This window comes from Dipodomys merriami, unplaced genomic scaffold, assembly GCF_024711535.1.
Source record: "Dipodomys merriami isolate MVZ:Mamm:240054 unplaced genomic scaffold, mDipMer1.0.p SCAF_1425, whole genome shotgun sequence".
In the NCBI taxonomy this organism is placed as follows: Eukaryota; Metazoa; Chordata; class Mammalia; order Rodentia; family Heteromyidae; genus Dipodomys; species Dipodomys merriami.
The window spans coordinates 89964-96416 of record NW_027202744.1 but is presented as its reverse complement, the minus strand read 5'-3'; the positions used below and the strand labels follow the sequence as shown (position 1 = coordinate 96416).

The following is a 6453-nucleotide window of genomic DNA, read 5'->3' as shown; positions in this document are numbered from 1 at the left end:
TTTGTACCAGTAAGACATCATTTAGGAATTTTTAAGCTGCAGAAGTTTAGAAGTAGCTCTTAAGCAAGACTTACTTTGAATCCATTAGCTCCACAAAGCTAACTCAGTTTATAAATAAGTACTTGAAAAACAATCATCTTTGGACCTAGCTATAAAGGCTTCAAAGTATGATCAAATTTAAAATGAAAAAGACTTAAAATAGTCATAGACAAAAAAAATTGCAAATGTGAGCAATCGACCAAACAATATAAGCTTTTCCCAATATACACAGAATTTTAGAGAAGTAAGATCAATAACATTTTTAGGAACAATAAGGTTTCCTAGTTACAAACAGTCAACCAAGGATATATGCCTGTATAAAGATTGCATCAATAACTACTTAAATTTACAGGCTACTACATGCTTCAGCAGGACGTTTACTCAAATTACTACAATATAGAGATTATCATGGCACTTGCACAAGGATGATATGAAAATTTGTGAAATACTCCATATTTTTCATTCTTGAGATGCAAGAAATGAAAAACAGTTATTAAAAATTGATTACAAAAATACAAGTCGTTATGTCGAAAAATGAACTTTACAACTTTGTGCGGGTGGAGGGGTAGCAGGGAGGATTGAGTGGGGGAGCAGGTGAAGGATGGGAATGGAAGGGAAGGGTAAATACAGGAGGAGGCTACAATGCTTGATAAGAAATGTACTCATTATCTTGCCCATGTAATTGTAACCCCTCTGTACAGTATTTTCACAATAAAAAATTTAAAAAGGCAAATGTAACAATATACGTAATTCATTGAACTGAAAGTTAGTTTGACATCAGTGCGTTAAATCCTCACCTTAGAATGGCCTTTACATAGCATAATCTTTACAAAACATTTGAAATTGGATAACATTGTCATTTTATCCCAAAGAAATAAAATACTATAAGGACCTAGGAAAAAAAAGGAATCTTAAACTTTTTCTATATGGAATGCTATCTGAAATAACACATTTATTAACGAACCTATATATTATAAAACAATGTATAATTCAAAGTATTATATCTAGGAGAGAATTAAATAGATTATGGACATTATACAAATAAAATACAGAGTATTTTAAAATATACTTTTTTCATACAAGCACCAGAAATATTTTTAGTTTCTGTACTACTCATTTCAACAGATAAGTTAAAGTGATTTCTGATTTAAAAATCACAAACCCTGCAGAAATCATTATAGATGTATACAAACAACTCTTGAATACATTTTGACATCAGTCAGGCAATTCACTTGAAGAATACTATGGAATCCATGAATTTTTAAAGTAAGATATTGCTGTTGCTTTGTATTGTGAAAATATTTTGTACAGACACAAAGATGGATTGGCATTTTTGAAATTTAAGAATCTTAACCAAACCATTATGAGTTAGGAGAACAATTTTTACAGCCTTCCACAATTTAAAAGAGGTAGTGATACATATTTATCCTTTTGGCAATATTAAATGCAGTTTCTTCCAAGTTGTTCTTCAGACCTGGTTTGATATAATGCTTCAATAGAAGGCGATCCAGCATATCTTCGCTATTTCTATTCCAAGCAGCAAGATGCAAGGGAGTCAAGAGGACTTTAGTTTGGGCATTGGTATCTGCCTCAATGTGAACTAAGAAAGCAGCCACTCTGGTATTATTCAATATATAAGCACTGTGCAGGGGTGTCTAGCCATTCACAGTAATTGCATGAATATCTACCTTGAGCCACCAACTCATGGACAATGTCTAAGTGCCCACTGGAGGCTTCCCGATGAAGAGAGGTATATTCATCATCATCCCTAGTATTCACATGAGTGGCCTTTTAGGAAAGCAGTGTCTGCACTGTAGTAAGCCAATTATTTTCAGCAGCCCAAACAAAAATTTGCTTTAATACTTCTCCATTTTTTTTTTGCAAATGATGACATTCCTCACTTTTTCATCTTGTTCCTTGTCTTCATCAGAATTGCCTAACCAGAGACAGTGAGTACCAGTGGGAATGGGGTGCACATGTATTCCCTAATAGTTCACGTTGGTTGAACTGGTCAGAAAAATCCAGTGAATTTTCTACATCTGTTATTTCACCATGATTTTCTTTCTCTTTTTCCAATTTTACTATTGGAAATTATTCTAACTGGAGAGTAGGGAATTCATAGAGAGCAAAGGAAAGGTTTTCCTCCATATTCAAAGGTACAGACTGAAAATGGGACCAGTGGTGTCTTCATGTGCAGCTTATTATAGGAATGAGAAAATATGAAATAATGCCTTCTAAGTAAATGATTTGGGAAATGGCAGAGCAGAAAGTGAAATGATGCAACCAAAAATATAAAAGCAAAATAAATTAGGATAATTATGGAGCAGTCACATTATCTATGAGAACCATGAAAGGGAGAGAGGAAGAGAGAGACAGATGTACAATGACCTAGCTAGCCACAAAATCCATGCCTCTGATCAATTTATAGAGCAAACAATTTTATTTTTTAAAAGAGGTGGAAATGGAATTTATGAATTTACTTGAAATTAGTAAATACATTTTTATTAGCCTACATAAAGAGACATAGCTTTGACCAAATTACAGACAAAAATCTAAATCCTTGATAATTCTAGTAACAGATCTGACTGAAATCAGTTGAATCACACTTTTCCTGTAGAGTGAAGGAATAGGTTCAGGTTAGGAAAACAGCTAGAGAAGGCAGACCGATTGTATCTGTGACAAAACTTTGTGGAAAATGGTATCAAGGATTAATTACTGGTGATCCACTTGCACTGGAAGTGTGAATCTGAACTATTGCTTGCTGATTCTGAACTATTTCTTTAATAATTATAAGTTCCAAGAAGAAAAGGTGAGATTTAATTGATAGCAAAGGATTAGTAATACACTTTGACTTCTCATTAAGCACCTTCAATCATCAAAATCACATGAAGACAATAGAGAGGCCTACTTTTTTGGATGAAAACAAGTATCTTTAAAAACAAGGTAATTAAGTATTCCTACAAAGGACTTCTATTTTACTACTGCATTATATAGTTTTTTCTAATGTTGGGTAACAAATAATGGATCTATTAGAAAGCTCTTAAAGCTCATATGTTCAATAGTGAGTTCTCTTATATTATACCATGGTATTTTTGTTTATGGTTTTAAGAAGAAATTTGCTAGCTTAAATTTCTGACAAGACAATATCATCACTGTACAACTTGCTTCTATACTCTAAGTTTTAAATTACTATCTAATATGTGTATTAGATAGCTATAGAGGAAAAACTAGAAGCCACACTTGTGGCTCATGTGTTTATCCTAGCTAATCAGAAAGATGAAATCTGAGGATTGTGGTTTGAAACCAAACCAAGCAAAAAAAAGTCCATTAAATTCTGATTTGAAAGTAACCAGCAAAAGCTAGAAATGGAGCTGTGGGACAAGCAGTAAAATTCTAGGCTTGAGAAAACTACAACAAAAAAACAACAAATCCTGGGACAGAGCCAGGCCATGAGTTCAAGCCTAGTATTAACACCAAACAAATGAATTAATTAATTAATTAAAATAAATTAAGTGGTCACATGTGGTGAGGCAAGTAAAATGTAACACCCATGGTGACTCTATTGTGTATTATTTTGTAATAAGGCAAATTAACATTTGTCTTAATCACTAAAATTTTATTTGTACTTTTTTGTACTAAACCCTGAATTTAGCATGCAAGTATATGTGTGTACATATGCACACATGTGTGTATGTTTATATGTGTGTGTGTGCTCTTGCAATGTTGCTTGCCAATGTGGACAAGGTGAGGCTCAAAAGAGCTAACTGTGTTGCAATGTTTTTATTTATCAGTGTTCTGTCATGTCATTTCTGTGGAGCCACCCTTCTGTACATTTTATTTGTCAAATAATAACATCATCATAATCAAAGCATATACAACATTAAGTTAGATAAAAGAGACCACTTTCAGCTCTTATTATATGTTAGGTAAGAAGATACAGATATAATTAGGTAGTAAGTTATTGTTGTAAGATGACTGTCAGTACAAAATATGTATTTGACCTCTTAAATTGGTTATGATTTTAAGATATACTCATGGAGTGAGTTTGACTGACTTGACCAAACAGGTATTACTCTCTGGTTATTCCTGTGAAACACAAGGTGAATAAACTCTTTCTGGATTTCTGTTGAAAATAACTTTCTTTGTAACATCATATCTATTCTCACTAAGATAATCAACCCTGTATTTATTAGGTTTGAATATCCCATCATATTGACTGAAAACCAGTATTGTGGATATGCTTGCTAGATATACCTTTCAAAACAAACAAACAAAAAGCATGTGTCACCTCCAGATTGTGGATGCATTTGAAGTTCTTTTGTACATGCAATGGGATCCTCACTAATGGCTCTTTTGTGAAAGTAACTATCACAACTTTAACAAACAAGGCTTTTCAAATATCTTTTCCAATATAAATAACAACCCCGAGAGCGTCTTGCAATTTCTGAAAAGCCTTTGAATATTTTTAGTATTATTTCAGTTCATTGACTATAGAGCTATAGACATTTCTGAAATAAATATTAAGATCTGAAGATGTAAGTGGGTATATAGGCTTTTTATGCAATAGAATATTATGAAATATTATGAAATAGAATAAAAGGATATAAGTGAATTTGGTAAGCTAATTATTAGAATAACTTTGTTTTCTAGTAACAGTTTTTTTTTTCTTTTTTTGGGGTCCAGTCGTGGGTCCTTGAACTCTGGGCCTGGGCACTGTCCCTCAGCTCTTCAGCTCAAGGCTAGTGCTCTACCGCTTGAGCCACAGCGCCACTTCCGGCTTTTTCCTTTTTGCTTATGTGGTGCTGAGGAATTGAACCCAGGGCCTCATGCATGCAAGGCAAGCACTCTACCACTGAGCCACCTTCCCAGCCCCAGTAACAGTTTTTTGAATGTAGATGATGCAGTTAAATTATTTCCTTTGTGGCTCTGTACTTCAGTTAGTTTTATAATCTTGATAATTATAAGAGTGAATTTGTACAAAAATAAAGGTATTTGAAAATGATGGATTAATCTTGTGTTTTCTGTTCTACTCCCAAGAAAATGAGTTATTTTCAAGTGTTAATATTTTATCATTGAATCTTCAATATCACAAGAAATTTTGAAAAACATGCAGTAGTATTGATGTCTTTTTAAACCAATTGTATTCACAAGTTGGAGAGTCTTTAATTCATGCTTAGGTCTTGGTGTCCATAATTTTTAACCTCTCGTTCCTAACATTAATGATAGGTAAGACTGCATTTTTGGGTATATGAAAGGTAAATATTTATCTGGGGTCAAAGGTGAGTTTTATATCAGTCTTGCTTTAATAACATTTTAAAGTAATACATTTCTCTCAAAATGTTGGGTATAAAAAGCAATCAAAATACCTCTAATGGTAAACAACTTATGTGAGCTACAATGTGGAAATGATTGGTCTATAAGACCTGCAATCTGTTTCCATCAGGAATTGGGGAGATTATTCTTTCAGTATGACTACGATGCAGTGTTGTCATGGGATAGAATATAATTTCTACAATTTTGAGCTAGAAATCAAGAATGTTATAGTTTAGCAGTTCCTTTCACCAGGGAGGTATAAATTGATTATGAACTTGGAGTTTTCATATTGCAGTTACCTATTTCCTTTTTTTTTTTTTTTTAGTTGGTCTTGGCACTTGAACTCTGGGCTTGGGTACTGTCCCTGCACTCTTCCACTCAAGTCAAGCACTGTACCGCTTGAGCTACAGTGCCACTTCTGGTTTATTAGCGGTTTATTATAGATAAGAATCTCTCGGACTTTCCTGACTGGGCTGGCTTTGAACCGCATTCCTCAGATCTCAGCCTCCTGAGTAGCTACGATTACAGGTGTAGCCACCGACATCCTGCTTAGTTTCCTATTTTCTAACAAAGATAAAGTGAAATATTATTAGAGTGTGGACAATAATTCTGGGAAATTTTCCTAGAATTAGTGGACTAAGTGCTGGTATTTTAGTCACAAAATAGAATGAAGTTATTTGGTACGGTGGGAATGGGCCGCAGGCTAAGATTTACCATTTGTGAAATGTTGTACTAGTAATTCCAACTCTGAAGACTTCAATATCATCATCTGAGAATTAGAAATAGAAGTAGTTCTACTTTATGGGATTATTGTGAGGATTAAATTAGATACCATAGGTAACGTACTTGGAAAAACAATCAGCATTTGATCCTTTCTACCTGTTATTTTATCATGTGATGAATTCTAACATTTTTACTGTGATTTTTATATTGTTTCTCTTTAGGATATGCAATGTGATGTATTGACATTCATTTTGTTGGTCACTTTTCTGTCATTTTGAGGAAAATAACTGCAAAGAAAATTTCTGAGAAGGAAACTATTATTTTGACTCATGATTGAAGAGAACACAGTTTAAGGTTCAGATGTCTCCATTGTTTTTT

General features: G+C 33.5%; 1 pseudogene; it reads left to right on the top strand.

Annotated features, from left to right (window-relative positions):
* The first annotated feature begins 399 nt into the window (after positions 1-399).
* Positions 400-499, top strand: LOC138826453 (U6 spliceosomal RNA; annotated as a pseudogene).
* Positions 500-6453: the final 5954 nt, after the last annotated feature.